Source organism: Lactuca serriola, chromosome 6, assembly GCF_051521515.1.
Source record: "Lactuca serriola cultivar US96UC23 chromosome 6, Lser_US96UC23_V15, whole genome shotgun sequence".
Lineage (NCBI taxonomy): Eukaryota > Viridiplantae > Streptophyta > Magnoliopsida > Asterales > Asteraceae > Lactuca > Lactuca serriola.
Genome location: NC_136413.1, coordinates 119,535,088 through 119,555,443, shown reverse-complemented (window position 1 = coordinate 119,555,443; position 20,356 = coordinate 119,535,088).

The window sequence follows — 20,356 nt, the reverse complement described above, 5'->3', positions numbered from 1 at the left end:
ATCCTCGTGAATCTAGGTATAAGTATCCATGTAAGTGTATACAGGTAAATGTATCTATGTAAAGGTATTCATGTAAAGTATTCATGTAAGCGTATCTATGTAGACGTATTCATGTAACATGTAATGTATAGTGTAGACTCATGAATGAACTGACTCTAGTGTGATTCCTTGTAATAGGAATTATGTTTTGTCTCCTAACTATCCCTATAATAGTTAACTGGAAGGTAATTGATTGTCCAAATAGGTTTATACACCCTTGCTACACAAGAGTGTGGGAAACTGAATGAAGGATGAAAACTATAACATCAATACATATATAAGAACATAAGTGTATAGATATAGTTTTGTTCAAGAATGTAAAATGGTTTTACGAGACATCTATGAGTTTTGAACAATAATTAACAATGACTTGATGTCATTTTAATAAACATTTCAAACGTAATACTTTTGTTACCAAGGTATTTTTAAGACAGAAAACCATTTCATGCATCACATTTTGAAGTATGTGAAATCTACTGGATGAAAACACAATTATAAACACATATGAGTGATATAATCACATGTTGTTTTCTACCTTTATTCCCCCCCCCCCATTAAAGCATTTAAAATCATTTAAAACATTGATTAAGGGGTATGAACTCACCTGAAGATGGTGGTTTGGATGAACTGAACGGTGTAGGATTGTTAGGTGTCAAGTGAGAACTTGTACACACACTATGATCCTAATGAAAATATAATCACACATATATGCAACCAATTAGTCTTAAACTACTAATTGAAAAGGTTAAGACATCCTAGAACATGATAAACACATTATTTAAGTGTTATAAGCCCTAAGGATTTCATCTAAGTTGTTGTGGGACAAGGAAAATGGGTTTAGGGTTCCAAAGGACCCTATAAATGAGTTTACTCTCCAATAACCTCACACAAGGAGTTTATAGTCTTAAACCCTTGAGTTTACGGCCGTAAGCTCCTAAGCTTCATGTCATTTTGTGTTTTGAAGTTCTAAATGATCCCTAGAAGCATTCCTACTTGGTGTTTTAATCCTTGGAAGAGTTTAGGGCATTAATATACTCCTTTGAGGAGTTTACGGCCCCAAGGCCATTTCCTTTTGAGTTTACTGGCGTAAACTCATATGGAAAGGGGTGCTTTTACGTTTTCAAGTTCCATGCTCATCTAGGATAGGTTTTAGACAATTATCTAAGGCTAATGAAGGCCTTAGGCACACTTTGGTACCCCCCCCCCCCTTTGATGTTCACGGCCCAAAGACCAAAACCATAAGAGATTACGGCCGTAATCTCTCTTTGGGATGGGTTTTTGATGTTTTAAGGTGCTTAATTTAACTAAGAGTAAATCTAGGTAATTGTCCAAGGCTTTAGGAGTGGTTAAGGCACTCTTTGGACCTTGAGTTTGGAGTTCACGATCCAAGAACTTCTTGCGCCGTGAACACCTTACTCTTGGTGTTCATGGTTGATTTCTAGTCCTATATACACTAGCATACAAGTCTAAGGTAGTTAGATATCAAAGGGAAAGGACTAGGCATCGTTTTACCCTTATAAAAGAGTTTACTCCCCAAGGTGTTCTTGGGAGGTAAACTCTCGGATCTTGCTGTTTTGTTATAAAATCTATGTTATTAAGCACATTATAAGCCATATAATACAACTAGAGAGAGGTACTCACGATTTGGGATGAAAACCTGAAGATCCATGAGAGAGAAAATGGCTTTTCTCTAGTTGGAAATGTAACTAATAAATAATTATGGCTCAAATTTCTATATATAGTCCTGGGATTTTAGGCAAAAAATATTGTATTCATGAAATGAACTCTAATATAATAGAGTTTTGGAATAACAGAGTTGCACAACCCCCTAGTGTTGGATTAATGTCTAAGTCCATAACTATATTTGGTATGTACTTGACCCGACCCGGCATGGTCCATTTGGGTTGCACTTCACCGACACAATTTATATGGATAATCTTTTGAGAATAGTATGTTTAGGATTAATATTAATATATTATAAGTTCTAATATATTAATATGGAATCATATTATTTAATTAGTATTGATCAAGAATTAATTTATAATTAATTAAGTGATCAAAAGGAACTAATTAAATATGGACTCTTATATATATGGAATGGGCCAAGTTCATTTAGGTTGGGCAAAGCTTTCATGGATAGTCCATGGAGTGTTTAACCCATGGATCCTAGGAAATGAAAGGTCATGGGTATTAGGGTTTAACCCTAATCATCCACACTATATAAAGATGTCCTTGGTTGGTGAAATTGGCACTAGTGTGGTACACTAAGAAGGTCTAGCCAATTTCACTAGAGAGAACCAAGTATCCATATTCTCTAAAGTCTTCCAAGGTGTTTTGGTGATTTGTGATTCCATTTGAGGCTTCCACACTATTAGGGCTAAGCACTTAAAGCTTGAAGACATCAAGCTACATCAAAAGGTATGTCATCTAACTAGTACTTTGTAGTATAAGAACTTCATAATATGCTAGTTAGGATTAAAGCCTTGGAAAGTTCTTATTTGCATGTATTATAGAGAAAACATAGATCCAAGGTTTATAGGGTTGCATGTACACCATAGGAGTGTTAGAATGCTCAAAACCCAACACCTAGTGCATCCACTCTCCTGATATCTCCTTAAGTGTAAACCCTAAAATACTCAAACTTATACGGAAAAGTCTGAAAATTTACTGCGACTGATCTAACTTCTATTGACTTGATAAAGTTCGTACAGAATGGAAATTTCGGGTTGTCACATCATCCCCCCGTTAGAAGGAATTTCGTCCCGAAATTAGAATTTAAGCAAATAAGAAGTCACAAATAACTAAGTGAAAAGATGAGGATATTTTAGTTTCATCTGATCCTCTCGTTCCCAAGTGAATTCAGGTCCTCGTTTGGCGTTCCAGCGAACCTTCACTATCGGGATACGACTCTGCTTTGTTTGCTTGACCTCTCGGTCCATGGTCTCTACTGGTTCCTCCACGAAGTTGAGGCTCTAGTTGATCTCGATCTCATCGAGTGGAATAACAAGAGTCTCGTCGGACAAACACTTTTTCAAGTTCGAGACGTGGAAGGTAGGATGTACGTTACTGAGTTCGCGCGGTAGATTGAGTTTGTAAGCTACGGGGCCGATTCAGGCAAGGATCTCGAAAGGCCCTATGTATCTTGGATTGAGCTTCCCACGCTTTCTGAAGCGTATCAAGCCCTTCCAGGGTGAGACCTTCAGTAGAACTCGGTTGCCCACCTAGAATTCCAACGGTTTCCTTCGCTTGTCAGCGTAGCTTTTCTGTAGGTCTCTAGAGGCTTTCAATCGTTCACGAATTTGAACGATCTTCTCTGTCGTTTCTCGAATGATCTCCGGACCCGTGAGAGTGCTTTCAGGAACTCTTCCCTTAGCTAACTGGGTATCACCCACCACATCCCAGCACAGACGGGATCTGCACTTTCGGCCATAGAGGGCCTCGAATGGAGCTGCCTTTTTGCTCGTGTGATAACTGTTGTTGTAGGAAAACTCGACAAGGGGTAAATGGGTATCCTATGCTTTCCCAAAGTCAATCACACAGGCTCGCAACATATCTTCTATGGTTTGGATAGTTCTCTCACTTTGTCCGTCGGTTTGTGGATGGTAGGTTGTACTCATGTCCAGCCTAGTTCCTAGGGAACTTTGTAACGACTGCCAGAACCTTGAAGTGAATCTACTATCTCTATCTGAGATAATGGATATAGGAACATCGTGCAGTCGTACAATCTCCCTAATGTAGGTTCTCATAAGTTTCTCCATTTTGTTGGTTTCTTTGATATGCAAGAAGTATGCAGACTTGGTCAGTCTATCGACGATGACCCATAAGGAATCAAGTCCACCCATCGTCTTGGGCAACTTGGTTATGAAGTCCATAGTGATCCGCTCCCACTTCCATTCTGGTATCTCCGGTTGCTGTAGAAGACCGGAGGGTTTCTGGTATTCGACCTTGACCTTTGCGCAAGTAAGGCATTTACTCACGAAGGTAGCAATATCTGCTTTCATGTTAGGTCACCAGTATAACTTTTTAAGATCCAGATACATCTTATCTGAACCTGGGTGGACGGAATAACGAGTGTTGTGAGCCTCGGTCATGACCAAGTCTCTGAAGCCACCGTGTTTCGGTGTCCAGATCCGATCCATGAGGTATAAGGCTCCGTCACCCTTGACTTCCAAGTTCTTATCCATCCCTCTAAGGGATTCACCTGTGACGTTTTTAGGTTTCAAAGCGTCGAGCTGAGCCGCCTTAATTTGCATGGACATGTGTGAATGGATAGTTAGAGTCAAAGATTTAACTCTACGACCAACATATTCTTTCCGACTTAGGGCGTTGGCTACTACATTGGCTTTACCCGGATGATAACGAATTTCGCACTTGTAATCACTGAGTAGCTCGACCCATCGTCGTTGTCTCATGTTGAGCTCCTTCTGGTCGAAAATGTGTTTTAGACTCTTGTGGTCTGTAAAGATCGTGCTTTTTGTACCATACAGGTAGTGTCTCCAGATCTTCAGAGCAAACACAACTGCTCCTAGCTCAAGATCATGGGTGGTGTGGTTAACCTCATGTTTCTTCAGCTGTCTCGAGGCATAGGCTATGACTTTACCTCGTTGCATCAGAACACATCTGAGTCCTTGATTTGATGCATCGCAATAGACAACGAAGTCTTCTATCCCTTCGGGGAGGGATAGTATTGGTGATGTGCATAAGGATCGCTTGAGCGTTTGGAACGCTCTTTCTTGTTTCTCTTCCCAGTCAAAGGCCATGCCTTTCTGGGTCAGGGATGTAAGAGGTTTTGCTATGCGGGAGAAGTTCTGAATGAATCTGCGATAGTACCCAGCGAGACCTAGAAATTGACGAATTTCTGTAGGTGTCTTCGGTGCTGACCAGTTCTTAATGGCCTTGATTTTGGAAGGGTCCACGTGTATTCCTTCTTTGCTAACAACATGGCCCAAGAATTTGACTCGACGGATCCAAAATTCGCACTTGGAGACCTTCGCATAGATCTTCTCCGCTCGCAATGTTTCTAAGACTCTACGGAGATGTTGACTATGTTCCTCCTTACTTCGAGAGTAGATAAGTATGTCATCAATGAAAACAATGACGAACTGCTCCAAGTAAGGACGACACACCCTATTCATTAGATCCATGAATACTACGGGCACGTTAGTTAATCCGAACGGCATTACCACAAACTCGTAGTGTCCATAACGAGATCGGAAGGCTGTCTTGGGTACATCCTCATCTAACACTCGTAGTTGGTGATATCCGGATCGTAGATCTATCTTCGAGAAGTAGTTGGCTTCTTGAAGTTAATTAAATAAATCGTCAATGCGGGGTAAAGGATAACGATTTTTAATGGTAAGCTTGTTGAGTTCTCTATAGTCGATGCACATGCGAAACGATCCATCTTTCTTCTTGACGAACAAGGTCGGTGCTCCCCATGGTGAGAAGCTTGGCCTAATGAATCCCTTCTTGAGAAGTTCGTTAAGCTGACTGGAAAGTTCCTACATCTCTGCCGGCGCCAGACGATAAGGAGACTTGGCTACGGGAGTAGCTCCTGGCACTAAGTCGATTCTGAACTCGACTTGGCGTTGTGGTGGTAATCCGGGAAGTTCTTCTGGGAAGATGTCAGGAAAGTCGCGTACTTCAGGGATTTTCTGAATGTCTTTCACCTCTTGACTCGTATCGACGATGTGTGCGAGGAATGCATGATATTCCTTTCGCAAGCACTTCTGGGCTTGGATGCACGAAATGATGCGAAGGCTCGTATTAGGTTTGTTGCCATAGATAACTAAGGTTTCGTTATTAGGAAGGTTAAGACGAACTGCTTTTTCAAAGCACATGATGTCGGCGCGAAGAAGACTCAACCAATCCATGCCGATGATTACGTCAAAACATTTAATTGGGACCGGCATGAGGTCTATCTTGAAAGTATGGCCATCTAAAGTTAAAGTACAACCTACGTATATGCAGTTACTACTCTCCGTTTTCCAGTTAGCCATTTTTACCGTGAATGAATTATCTAATGCACATGGTTTTTGTTTAAGCAGGTGTGCAAATTTATGACTTACGAAACTTTTCTCTGCTCCACTGTCGAAAAGTATGCAAGCATATGAGTTATCGAGGAGAAACGTACCAGTAACTATCGTAGGATCAGCTACCGCTTCCTCGTGGCCCATGGCCATAACTCTTCCTACTCCTCTAGCCATCCCCGCTTTAGGGCAGTTCCTCTTGTAGTGGCCCACTTCGCCACAACCATAGCAAGCTTGGCCCATACCGGCGTTAGGAACCTGGGCGGCCTGAGCTGTTGGAGTCTTGCAGAAACGGGCTATATGCCCCTTCCTGTTGCAGTTAGAGCATTGCATCTCCTTGCAAGGTCCGTGGCGGTGGAACCTGCATTTGTTGCACTTTGTGAGAGTTCCAGCACAAGTTTTTGCTGGTAAGGGGTTCGCAGGGACAATGGGAGTTACCGTGGCAGCATTGATTGCCACAAGTTGTTGTCTCTTGGAGGATTCTTGCGAAGCCCCTCTGTTCCTCTTGTTACACCCCTTCTTGTTGTTGTTGACCTTTTGTGGTCCGGGTGCAGGGGTTATTGGGTTCTGTTCTTTCCCGTGATCTATGAGAGATTGTGCCAGCTCCTTGGCACTATCGAAGGTGACAGGCTTGGAAGCTAACACACTTGACTAGATCTGGGGAGACAATCCCTAGATATATCTCTCTATCTTCTTGCTCTCGAGAGCAATCATATCAGGGCATAGGATTGCCAGATCACAGAACCTATTTGTGTAAGTTGATATGTCAGATCCAACCATTTGTAAACCCCAGAGTTCATGCTCGAGTTTTTGTATTTCACCTCGAGGATAGTACTCTCTCATCAGGATGTCCTTCAAGTGTTCCCAGCTGATGGAATAAGCAACCACTAAAGTCAGATACTTAACATGGTCGTTCCACCATGTTAGTGCTCTGTTAGAGAAGGTACAAGCTGCAAACTTGACCTTGTTTCCCTCCTGGCAAGCACAGATTTCAAAGACTGATTCCATCTTTTCAATCCATTGCCTTATCATCATAACCCCACCAGTCCCATTGAAGTTGCGAGGTTTGGCAATCGTGAAGTCCTTGTAGGTGCATTCCCGGGGATGTCCATGGCTTTCGCCGTGGTTTGAGGGATGTTCACCTGATCCCGATCCACTAGGGACAAGAGCGTTGATGGCTGATACAGTAGTTGCTACTGCTGCTGTGAAGGCTGCCTGGAACATAGTGGCATCGAATGGAGAAGGTGGTTGAGGAGGTTGAGGTGTGGTGGAGGTGGTGGTATCGGTGTTTCGTTATATGGGTTACGCTTGGGATTCCTGCATGGCGGCATCTTTAACTATACGTTTAAAAGATGACGACATGGATAAGAATAAATGAATAATGAGTGTGTCTCATGGACTAACTCTCCATAGTCCAACAACACAATGAATAGTATAACTAAATGAAGATGATAGCATCTGGATAATAATTTCAATATGATTAGATATCTGTCAATAATACTGGGATTACAGATGTAACAACTTCCGGAAAAATGGCCTATAAGTAGGCCTTACATCAACCAACATAGGAAACTTTTGACAGAACTATGACTAGATCAAGACCTAACACGTCTAAGATTTACAAAGATAGGAAATTAGACCAAAGTTTTTACATAAACTAGGTTATATCCAAAAGATGAGTCATCGAGATTCTATCGGCGACGAGAACTGCTAGCATGAGTTCTTGATCCCGATAGTAGACACTCTATGTCCCTTATACGCCTGTCAGCTCTCACTTACAGAGCTCGAAGTTCCCTAACTTTAGCTTGAGTTTCAGCAAGTTCGCTCTGCAGAGCTGCATTGCGGACCAGTGTCCTTTCATGAGCAGACTCTAGTTGGCGAATGTGGACAGTTTTAACGCCAGAGTTGGAGTCGATCTCCAAGACTTGATCGATAGTTTCTTGACCCAGTATCGTGTTCCTAGAAATCCTACGAACCATGATTGGTAGGACTCTTTCAGTAGAACCTCCTTCAGTGAGGTTGTAGTAACTTCTGTCTCCGTTGTAGGGAATGGGTTGACCCTGTTCCTGACTCCATCTATTCAAGTTAGTGGCCCACAGAGGTGTGGGTCCTTGAAATGCGGGACGGGGGTTCAGGTTTGGGTCTTGAGCAGCTGGGGGTAGGTTGTTGACTTCAGGCTCCAAGTCAAAACTATCGGAAAAACCCTCAGCATGGTGATCATCCAAAAGGATTGGGTGATCATCTTCTGGTTCTTCCTCTAGCCATCCAATGTTGCCTTGGTTTGGGAAGTACGGATCGCCGTGATGAAATCCAGCCATTAAAATCTACGCGCGAAAAGGGATATAAGAAATAGCTAAATAGACGAACTGACTAAGATAATTAAAGTAAGACCAAATACCCCTATGGTATTTCTTTATGCTTGTGTTGGTAAGTTTTTAGACTTGTTGCCACATCACAACCATTCTTGGGCATATGCTAATCACTCCTTGGACCAGCATAGTTGATCAGGCTATGCCATTCCTAAGACTAACCATATATCCCCATGCTTACTTGTGATATTCAACAATCGTAAATATTTTATTATTTAGAAGTATAACTCTTAGACAGAGTGTTTTAATCCCAATGTATTTGTAGTTAGTATATCTTTTATGAGTTGATATACTATATTCACGATAAACAATGCTCTGATACCAATCTGTCACACCCAAAACCAAGAACGGCGGAAACGTTCCGGGGTGGAGGACGTCATGTATAGTATCACAATAGTGTAAAGTAGTAAACAAGCAACAACATCATCCATTGCATTAAAAGTAAAGTTTTAACACATGTGTGTTCTTTCATTGTAATAAGACACCAAAATATACAATCAAAATAAAAGACGAGTCTTGTCAGTGCTCCGACTTCTCAAAATCCTAGCCATCGTACCTGTCTACTGGTGACCTGAGAATACAAGTTATTTTGAAAGCGAGTATCAGCCTAAAGCTGGTGAATTCATAAGTATTAAGTGTCATTGTCTTGTTTTGGAAATATGTTATGAATGCCATGTAAATCTTTAAATGAAACAGTTGATATAAGTATGTAAACCCTAGAAAATCCCATCTTTCCTACTAGTATGAAATGTAGTCTTCTACCAAGACCCGAATGTTTTGCTATAAAAATGATAGTTTTTCCTTCCTTTTGACTACTACAAACAGTACTTAGTATAACTCATCGTTTATGTGAATGTATCACAAAATAAAGAAATAGGAAAAATGTAATCATGTAAGTGTTATCCTTTTGTATTAGGATTAACACGACATCGCGTCAAGCAAAATGTATAACCTTTGAACATCCGTAGATTGTTCAATTTTTCCTCTGTAGCCACAGCAGGTTTAAGGAATGGTTAGTCCCATAAAGGTACTCCTAATATAAGTATTAACCGTAGGCATCCGTATATGGTCATTTACCTCTATAGCGAACAGCAGGTTAAAGGAATGGTTAGTCCCGTAAAGGTACCCCTAGTATAAGTAATAACCGTAGGCATCCGTAGATGTTCATCTACCACTGTTGCTAACAGGTGGGTTCCAGAATGGTTAGTCCGGTCTAGATATCCCGTTGAACTGGGATAGGCAGGACAATTTACACATAATGTACTAATAAATCATCCTCGTGAATCTAGGTATAAGTATCCATGTAAGTGTATACAGGTAAATGTATCTATGTAAAGGTATTCATGCAAAGTATTCATGTAAGCGTATCTATGTAGACGTATTCATGCAACATGTAATGTATAGTATAGACTCATGAATGAACTGACTCTAGTGTGATTCCTTGTAATAGGAATTATGTTTTGTGTCCTAACTATCCCTATAATAGTTAACTGGAAGGTAATTGATTGTCCAAATAGGTTTATACACCCTTGCTACACAAGAGTGTGGGAAACTGAATGAAGGATGAAAACTATAACATCAATACATATATAAGAACATAAGTGTATAGATATAGTTTTGTTCAAGAATGTAAAATGGTTTTACGAGACATCTATGAGTTTTGAACAATAATTAACAATGACTTGATGTCATTTTAATAAACATTTCAAACGTAATACTTTTGTTACCAAGGTATTTTTAAGACAGAAAACCATTTCATGCATCACATTTTGAAGTATGTGAAATCTACTGGATGAAAACACAATTATAAACACATATGAGTGATATAATCACATGTTGTTTTCTACCTTTATTCCCCCCCCCCCCATTAAAGCATTTAAAATCATTTAAAACATTGATTAAGGGGTATGAACTCACCGGAAGATGGTGGTTTGGATGAACCGAACGGTGTAGGATTGTTAGGTGTCAAGTGAGAACTTGTACACACACTATGATCCTAATGAAAATATAATCACACATATATGCAACCAATTAGTCTTAAACTACTAATTGAAAAGGTTAAGACATCCTAGAACATGATAAACACATTATTTAAGTGTTATAAGCCCTAAGGATTTCATCTAAGTTGTTGTGGGACAAGGAAAATGGGTTTAGGGTTCCAAAGGACCCTATAAATGAGTTTACTCTCCAATAACCTCACACAAGGAGTTTATAGTCGTAAACCCTTGAGTTTACGGCCGTAAGCTCCTAAGCTTCATGTCATTTTGTGTTTTGAAGTTCTAAATGATCCCTAGAAGCATTCCTACTTGGTGTTTTAATCCTTGGAAGAGTTTAGGGCATTAATACACTCCATTGAGGATTTTACGGCCCCAAGGCCATTTCCTTTTGAGTTTACTGTCGTAAATTCATATGGAAAGGGGTGTTTTTACGTTTTCAAGTCCCATGCTCATCTAGGATAGGTTTTAGACAATTATCTAAGGCTAATGAAGGCCTTAGGCACACTTTGGTACCCCCCCGCCTTTGATGTTCACAGCCCAAAGACCAAAACCATAAGATATTATCGCCGTAATCTCTCTTTGGGATGGGTTTTTTGATGTTTTAAGGTGCTTAATTTAACTAAGAGTAAATCTAGGTAATTGTCCAAGGCTTTAGGAGTGGTTAAGGCACTCTTTGGCCCTTGAGTTTGGAGTTCACGGTCCAAGAACTTCTTGGGCCGTGAACACCTTACTCTTGGTGTTCATGGTTGATTTCTAGTCCTATATACACTAGCATACAAGTCTAAGGTAGTTATAGGCATCGTTTTACCCTTATAAAAGAGTTTACTCCCCAAGGTGTTCTTGGGCGGTAAACTCTCAGATCTTGTTGTTTTGTTATGAAATCTATGTTATTAAGCACATTATAAGCCATATAATACAACTAGAGAGAGGTACTCACAATTTGGGATGAAAACCCGAAGATCCGTGAGAGAGAAAATGAAACACCGTAAATTTCAAAACAATTTTTCGCATTTTATAAAAACATAATTCATTCGTTATTTATAAAAACATCATTATTTAAAACTCAATTCATAACATATATCAATCCCAAGATCTCATAACATAAAAATCCCGTGTGTGTGTCTGATCAAGTCGGCGCCTTTCCGCGATCCTCACTAGTACTTGAAATACATAACACGAAACACTATAAGCACAAAGCTTAGTGAGTTCCCCAAAATACCATATATAACACATCTTAGCCACTCAAGGGTGTAACTCTTTGGGTCCGTGCACCCAAACTCTGTGAACCCTCAGGTTCTATCTCTGTGAACCTTCAGGTTCTAACTCTGTAAACATGCACAGCGTAAATCACATAGAATCATGCAGTGCAACACATAACACATATATAGCATACAAACATTGTATCGCATAACTCTGATTACCTACTCAAGGTAAAGTATAGTGAGAAGACTCACCTCGGATATCTCAGTAAATCTCTGACTCGGTAAACTCTGGTCTAGCCCCTGCCTAATCACATGAAATAAATACTCTAATTAATACAACCCTCAGGGCTAGGCTAATCTCTCTCTCCCTCTCTCTCTCTCTCTCTCTCTCTATACATCCTCTAGGAAGGGTAAAAGACTATCCTACCCTTCCGATGACTCTAAGGTCCAAACATTGACTAACCCTAAAAGTCAACGAAGTCAACGGTCAACCTTGACCAAACTCGCCGAGTGCACAACTGTGACTCGGCGAGTCCACACGTTTTCTTCACTATCCTAGTCCTCCTTCGACTTACTGAGTCAATCCTCAACTCTACAAATCATCACAGATCACAATCTGTGAAATGTCCCGACCCAACTCGTCGAGTCTGGCTCCTGACTCGGCGAGTACCATCGTGCCCTTTGTCCTCTAGATTCCCTCTGACTCACCGAGTCACTTCCCCAACTCAGTGAGTCACCAACTGTGTGATTATCAGGAAGACCATCGTCCTACTCGCCGATTCGGCTATTCGACTCGACGAGTTCATGCCATGCTCAAGCTGAACTGACCTCCTAAGGTCATATCCGCTCCTCTAAACCGTAGATCCAGCTTCCCAAAGCACTATAATCATGTAAAGCTAACATCTTGGTGCTCATGCAAAGGCTCAAAGGCCTTATTTGAAGATATGACCTCTAAAATGACATCCAAAGCTCATAACCCCCATTAACACTCATAAAGCTCAAGGGAAAAGGGTCTCTGGACCTCTTTGGGTCTAGATCTACAGCACCAACACGAGAGGGGACCAATTACTCCATATAACCATCCTCTAAAGGGGCTAAAAAGCCCTAACTCTAAGAATTACACCATAAACTGAAGGAGGGTCGAATGAATACCTCAAAATGAAGTCTCTGAGCCCTGGAATCACTGGATTAGCACCCTCTTTAGCCTCCTCTTGTCTTGGTCCTCTTTTATTTGCAAAAATACTAGCAATGATCAAGAAATGACTCCTTTCCTCTCACAAACGCTCTAGCTCACTTAGGGTTTCTCTCTGGGGTCTGGTAGCCGCAAATGACGGCCATAAGGCCCCTTAAATAGGCCCCAAACCCGAGGAATTAGGGTTTCATTAAACAGCATGGACTCGCCAAGTCGTTGGGGCGACTCGCCGAGTCCAGCCATCCACCCGGATAACGATTCGCATCTTTACTCGGCGATTCTACACATCAACTCGCCGAGTTCTTCCATAAAACTTGAAATTCAAGGAATAAATATAATACATGAAATTCCATATGTTACAATTCTCCCCCACTTGAAACCATCTTCGCCCTCGAAGACTCATCCCTGAAATAGCTTCGGATGCTGCTCACGCATCTCCCGCTCTGACTCCCAAGTCAACTCGGATCCTCTCCTATGTTGCCACTGAACCTGCACCAAAGGCACCTCCTTGTTCCTCAGAACCTTGATCTTCCGATCCACAATCGCAAATGGTCTCTCTGCGTAGTTCAGGCTCGCATCCACCTGAATATCCTCTAACAGTACTACCGCTGACTCGTCGGCTATACACTTCCTCAACTGAGACACGTGGAAGGTATTATGAATCCGCTCCAACTCCGCAGGTAGCTCCAAGCGATACGCTACCCTGCCCACCCTCGCGATTACTCTGAATGGCCCAATATACGGGGGCCCTAGCTTGCCCCTCTTCCTGAATCGAATCACTCCTTTCCAAGGAGATACCTTCAGGAGAACATAATCACCGACCTGGAACTCAAGCTCGGATCGTCGCCTATCCGCATAATTTTTCTGGTGACTCTGAGCGGTCAACAATCTCTGCCTGACCTGCTGTATCTGCTCTGACATCTGAAGCACAATCTCCGTGCTACCCATCACTCGTTGCCCCACCTCTCCCCAATAAATGGGAGTCTGACACCTCCTCCCATACAACAACTCAAAGGGCGGCATTCCAATGCTCAAATGATGGTTGTTGTTGTAGGAAAACTCTGCTAAGGGCAAATACGTGTCCCAACTTCCGCCAAAATCCAACACACATGCTCGAAGCATGTCCTCGAGCGTCTGAATCATTCACTCGCTCTGACCGTCAGTCTGTGGGTGGTATGCGGTACTAAAATGCAGTCTCGTACCCAAATCCTCATGGAATTTCTTCCAAAATCTGGAAGTGAAACGCACATCTCGATCTGACACAATCGAGATCGGCACCCCATGCCGCGATACCACCTCTCTCACATATATCTCTGCTAACTTCTCCGCAGAGGAACTCTCACTAATGGCGAGAAAGTGAGCGCTCTTTGTCAAGCGGTCTACTATCACCCAAATCGCATCGACACCCCTCGCCGTTCTTGGCAATTTGGTGATAAAATCCATGGATATCTGCTCCCATTTCCAGTCTGGGACTTCCAGCGGCTGCAACTTACCATGCGGTCTCTGATGTCGGGCTTTAACCCTACGACAGGTTAGGCACCTCTCAACAAACCACGCTACATCTCTCTTCATACAGGGCCACCAATACTCCCTTTTAAGATCCAAAAACATCTTAGTGGCCCCAGGATGGATCAAGAATCTCGATCTATGTGCCTCCTCCATCAAGATGGTACGCGTTCCTCCAACAAACGGTACCCAAATCCGACCCTGGAAGGTCATAAGCCCTCTGTTATCGGTCACAAACTCTGACACCTATCTGATAACTCGCTCTCTCTTACGGTTCTCCAGTCTCACTGCCTCATCCTGAGCCCCTCTGATGGTGTCCAACACCGGAGTCATCACCGTCAATCTCATACAAATATCCCGAATCGGGGTGCTCTCTGCCCTACGACTCAGGGCGTCGGCTACCATATTAGCCTTGCCCGGGTGGTACAGGATCTCACAATCATAATCCTTTACTACATCCAACCATCTCCTCTGACACATGTTCAGGTTTGCTTGATCCATCAAATACTTCAAACTCTTGTGGTCCGTGTATATCGTACACCGAACCCCATACAGATAATGGCGCCAAATATTGAGGGCGAACACCACAGCCCCCAACTCTAGATCGTCGGTGGGATACCTTGCCTCATGGGGCTTCAACTGCCTCGATGCGTAAGCGATCACATGCCCCATCTGCATCAACACCGCACCCAACCCAGATATCGATGCGTCACAATACACCACGAAGTCCTCCATTCCCTCTGGAAGAGCCAACACCGGGGCTTCGCATAATCTCTGGCGAAGAGTCTCAAATGAGGCCTGCTGCTCTGGGCCCCAGCTGAACACCAAACCCTTCCGGGTCAACCTGGTGAGAGGAACACCAATCTTGGAGAAATCCCTGATGAACCTCCGATAATAGCCGGGCAACCCTAGAAAACTCCTGATCTCAGAAGGAGATTTCGGCACCTCCCAACTCACCACCTCCTCGATCTTGGCCGGATCGACCAAAATCCCCTTTTGGTTAACGAGGTGACCAAGGAACTCCACCTCCCGTAACCAAAAATCGCACTTGGAGAATTTGGCGTAAAGCCTCTCTGATCTCAGCATACTGAGGATTTCTTGCAAATGCTCCTCATGCTGCTCCCTGGATCTCGAATACACCAAAATGTCGTCAATGAACACAATCACTGATCGATCCAACATCGGTCTGCGTACCCTGTTCATGAGATCCATGAACGCTGCAGGCGCATTGGTGAGCCCGAATGGCATCACCACGAACTCGTAATGCCCATAACGAGTCTTGAATGCGGTCTTCTGGATATCCTCCTCGCGCACCCTCATCTGATGATATCCAGATCTCAGATCAATCTTGGAAAACCAAGACGCTCTCTGCAGTTGATCGAACAAATCGTCGATCCTCAGCAAAGGATAATGGTTCTTGACTGTTAACTTGTTCAGCTCTCGATAATCTATGCACATTCGGTGCGAACCATCCTTTTTCTTCACAAAAAGGATTGGTGCTCCCCACGGCGAGCTGCTCGGCCGTATAAACCCCTTCCCCAATAGCTCCTGAAGCTGCGAGGATAACTCCTGCATCTCTGGAGGTGCAAGGCGATAGGGCGCCATGGCAATAGGTGCTGCCCCTGGAATCAAATCAATGCGAAACTCAACCTGCCCCTCGGGAGGCACACCCAGTAACTCCTCGGGAAAGACATCCGGGAATTCACGCACTATCGGAACCTCCTCAACCGTACTCGGTCTCTCTGCACCAACTCTCATATCCATCACATACGCTACAAAACCACTACAGCCCTGCTGTAGACTCTGCCTCGCTCTAGTAGCCGAACAAAACGTTGAATCAGGACGGGTACCCTTGCGGTACACCGTAAGAACTCCCCCACTTGGGTCTCGTATAATCACCAGTTGCCGCTCCCTATCGATAACTGCTCCAAATCTGCTCAACCAATCCATGCCTACGATGCCACAGACGTCCGCCATCGCAATCGAGACCAAATCAATAGGAAACTCTACACCGAAAATCTCGAGTACACATCCTCGAATCACCTCCGTGGCATACACTGCTCTTTCGTCGGTGATGGAGACTCTCAGAGGTCGACTCAACGCCTCTCGACTAATACTGATATGTTGACTAAAAGCCAACGATATAAAAAAATCGACTCACACCCAAGTCAAATAACACCAAAGTAGGTACAGAACTCACAAGAAAAGTACCTACGCATATCATAATATAAGCACAAAATCTCGAACATTAAATAAATACATGAAAGAATACATACCAGCCACGGCATCGGGCGCTGCGCGGACCTCTTCCGCAGTCAACTAGAAGGCTCTCCCCCGAGCCTTCGGCGTCTCGGTATTCACCGGTCGACTATCAGAAGCTCTAACAGCAGCAGGGGCAGACCCCTGAGAAGCTCCCTGTGCTGACCCTCGCAGTAGCGGACACTCGGCCTTCCAGTGTCCGGTCTGGTTGCAGTGAAAACACACTGCAAACCCCTTGGGGCAGTCCTTGGCCATATGCCCCTCCTTGCCACACTTGTAGCAAGATCCAACTCTACAAACTCCATCATGACCCTTGGCACACTTTCCACAAGTGCGGCCCTTCTGGCTTCCTACTCTGGAATCAGCGGGCTTAGCCTGCTTGGCTGCCGGCTGGGATTGTGCCGGTCGCCGATCCCTCCCCTGAGACTCCCCCTCCTCCCTAGCCTGAGTCTCTAGCTCGATCTCCCTCTTCCGGGCATTTTCCTGAAGCTCGGAAAATGTCCGGTACGAGGAGTTCGCCACGAACTCCCGAATATCTCTCCTCAAAATACTCAAATAACGGCTCATACGTGCCTGCTTAGTAGACACGTGCTCAGGGCAGAACATCGCCCTCTCATGAAACATCCTGGTAATAACCGTAACAGACTCCGTACCCTGCTTGAGGGTCAAAAAATCTTGTGCCAACCAATCTCGTTCCACCGAGGGAATGTACTCATCACGAAACATGGCGGTGAACCTCTCCCAGGTCACCGCAGCAAGCTCTGCTGGAGAATAGTGTGTTGTCGCGAAATTCCACCAGTCCTTCGCCCCCAGGCGAAGTTGGTTCAGCGCAAACCGAACCCTCAAGTGCTCCGGTCACGAGCATGTATAGAAACACCCCTCAATGTCAGATACCCATCTCATCGCTGCAATCGGATCTTGCGTCCCATCACACTCTGCTGGCTTCGTGTTGCTGAACTCCCTGAACAACAACGAGTCACCCCCTTGCGGCCTAGCAGCAGCGACGGCTGCGGTGGCCGCTGCAACAGCAACCTCAGAAAGAGCGACATAACGCTCGTCAAAAGTCTCAATCAGCGTGGTCTTAATAGACCCGAACATCTCTGGTATCTCTGCCCTGATAGCCGCAGCGACCTCCTCATGGATATTCCGGCGGATCTCCTCATCACTAGTCTCGCTGCTCTCTGGCGCATGACGTGTCCTCACCATGATCTACCTCTGAAATACAACATACGATATATTAGAAACTTACTCGAGCATACTCGCACTCGATAACTCATCCCTCCTTGATCCCTGGCATCTCGAAGATTCTTACTTGAACTGTACACCGCCCCGGTGTTTTCAGTAGTACGGGCCCAATACTACCGTCCACACAGCGTCAGTATACACCCCAAGTCCTCCTCCTAGGATCCCAAGTCCCAAGTACTCTATTATGCATAATCCACTCTCTAACAGATCTCTCATAAGCTCCTCACTGCTACCTACTCACTCTCAAGCATCTCATAGCAGCTCACCTCCCCCTAGGCTAAGGCATCACAAATCAGACCACTCTAGTCCTAATAGGAATGCCTAGCCCACTCTAGCACGAGAATACATCATATCAATCTCATAAGCATATAACATAAGGGTATTTTGGGAAATCACCATGCGGGCGCTGACTGATCGTACACACGACTCTGCTCTGTGTTTTCCAAAAATCTTTTACTCTTTTTAGAAAACTTGGTTCTCTTTTGAAAATATTTCTCAATCCTCAGTTTGAGTTCAAATACGCCCGAAGGTATACTCGAATCCCTCAAACCAAGGCTCTGATACCAACTTGTAACACCGTAAATTTCAAAATAATTTTTCGCATTTTATAAAAACATAATTCATTCATTATTTATAAAAACATCATTATTTAAAACTCAATTCATAACATATATCAATCCCAAGATCTCATAACATAAAAATCCCGTGTGTGTACTGATCAAGTCGGCGCCTTTCCGCGATCCTCACTAGTACCTGAAACTCATAACACGAAACACTGTAAGCACAAAGCTTAGTGAGTTCCCCAAAATACCATATATAACACATATTAGCCACTCGAGGGTGTAACTCTTTGGGTCCGTGCACCCAAACTCTGTGAACCCTCAGGTTCTATCTTTGTGAACCTTCAGGTTCTAACTCTGTAAACATGCACAACATAAATCACATAGAATCATGCAGTGCAACACATAACACATATATAGCATACAAACACTGTATCGCATAACTCCGATTACCTACTCAAGGTAAAGTATAGTGAGAAGACTCACCTCTGATATCTCAATAAATCTCTGACTCGGTAAACTCTGGTCTAGCCCCTGCCTAATCACATGAAATAAATACTCTAATTAATACAACCCTCAGGGCTAGGCTAATCTCTCTCTCTCTCTCTCTCTATACATCCTCTAGGAAGGGTAAAAGACTATCCTACCCTTCCGATGACTCTAAGGTCCAAACATTGACTAACCCTAAAAGTCAACGAAGTCAACGGTCAACCTTGACCAAACTCGCCGAGTGCACAACTGTGACTCGGTGAGTCCACACGTTTTCTTCACTATCCTAGTCCTCCTTCGACTTACTGAGTCAATCCTCAACTCTACAAATCATCACAGATCACAATCTGTGAAATGTCCCGACCCAACTCGTCGAGTCCGGCTCCTGACTCGGCGAGTACCATCGTGCCCTTTGTCCTCTAGATTCCCTCTGACTCACCGAGTCACTTCCCTAACTCAGTGAGTCACCAACTGTGTGATTATCAGGAAAACCCTCGTCCTACTCGCCGAGTCGGCTATTGGACTCGGCGAGTTCATGCCATGCTCAAGCTGAACTGACCTCCTAAGGTCATATCCGCTCCTCTAAACCGTAGATCCAGCTTCCCAAAGCATTATAATCATGTAAAGCTAACATCTTGGTGCTCATGCAAAGGCTCAAAGGCCTTATTTGAAGATATGACCTATAAAATGATATCCAAAGCTCATAACCCCCATTAACACTCATAAAGCTCAAGGGAAAAGGATCTCTGGACCTCTTTGGGTCCAGATCTACAGCACCAACACGAGAGGGGACCAATTACTCCATATAACCATCCTCTAAAGGGGCTAAAAATCCCTAAATCTAAGAATTACACCATAAACTGAAGAAGGGTCGAATGAATACCTCAAAATGAAGTCTCTGAGCCCTGGAATCACTGGATTAGCACCCGCTTCAGCCTCCTCTTGTCTTGGTCCTCTTTTATTTGCAAAAACACTAGCAATGATCAAGAAATGACTCATTTCCTCTCACAAATGCTCTAGCTCACTTAGGGTTTCTCTCTTGGGTTTGGTAGTCGCAAATGAAGGCCATAAGGCCCCTTAAATAGGCCTTAAACGCAAGGAATTAGGGTTTCATTAAACAGCGTAGACTCGCCGAGTCCTTAGGGCGACTCGCCGAGTCCAACCATCCACCCGGATAATGATTCGCGTCTCTACTCGGCGAGTCTACGCATCAACTCGCCGAGTTCTTCCACAAAACTTGAAATTCAACGAATAAATATAATACCTGAAATTCCGGATGTTACAGAAAATGGTTTTTCTCTAGTTAGAAATGTAACTAATGAATGAATGTGGCTCAGATTTCTATATATAGTCCTGGGATTTTAGGTAGAAAATATTTTATTCACGAAATGAACTCTAATATAATAGAGTTTTGGAATAACAGAGTTGCACAAAACCCTAGTGCATCCACTCTCCTAATATCTCCTTAA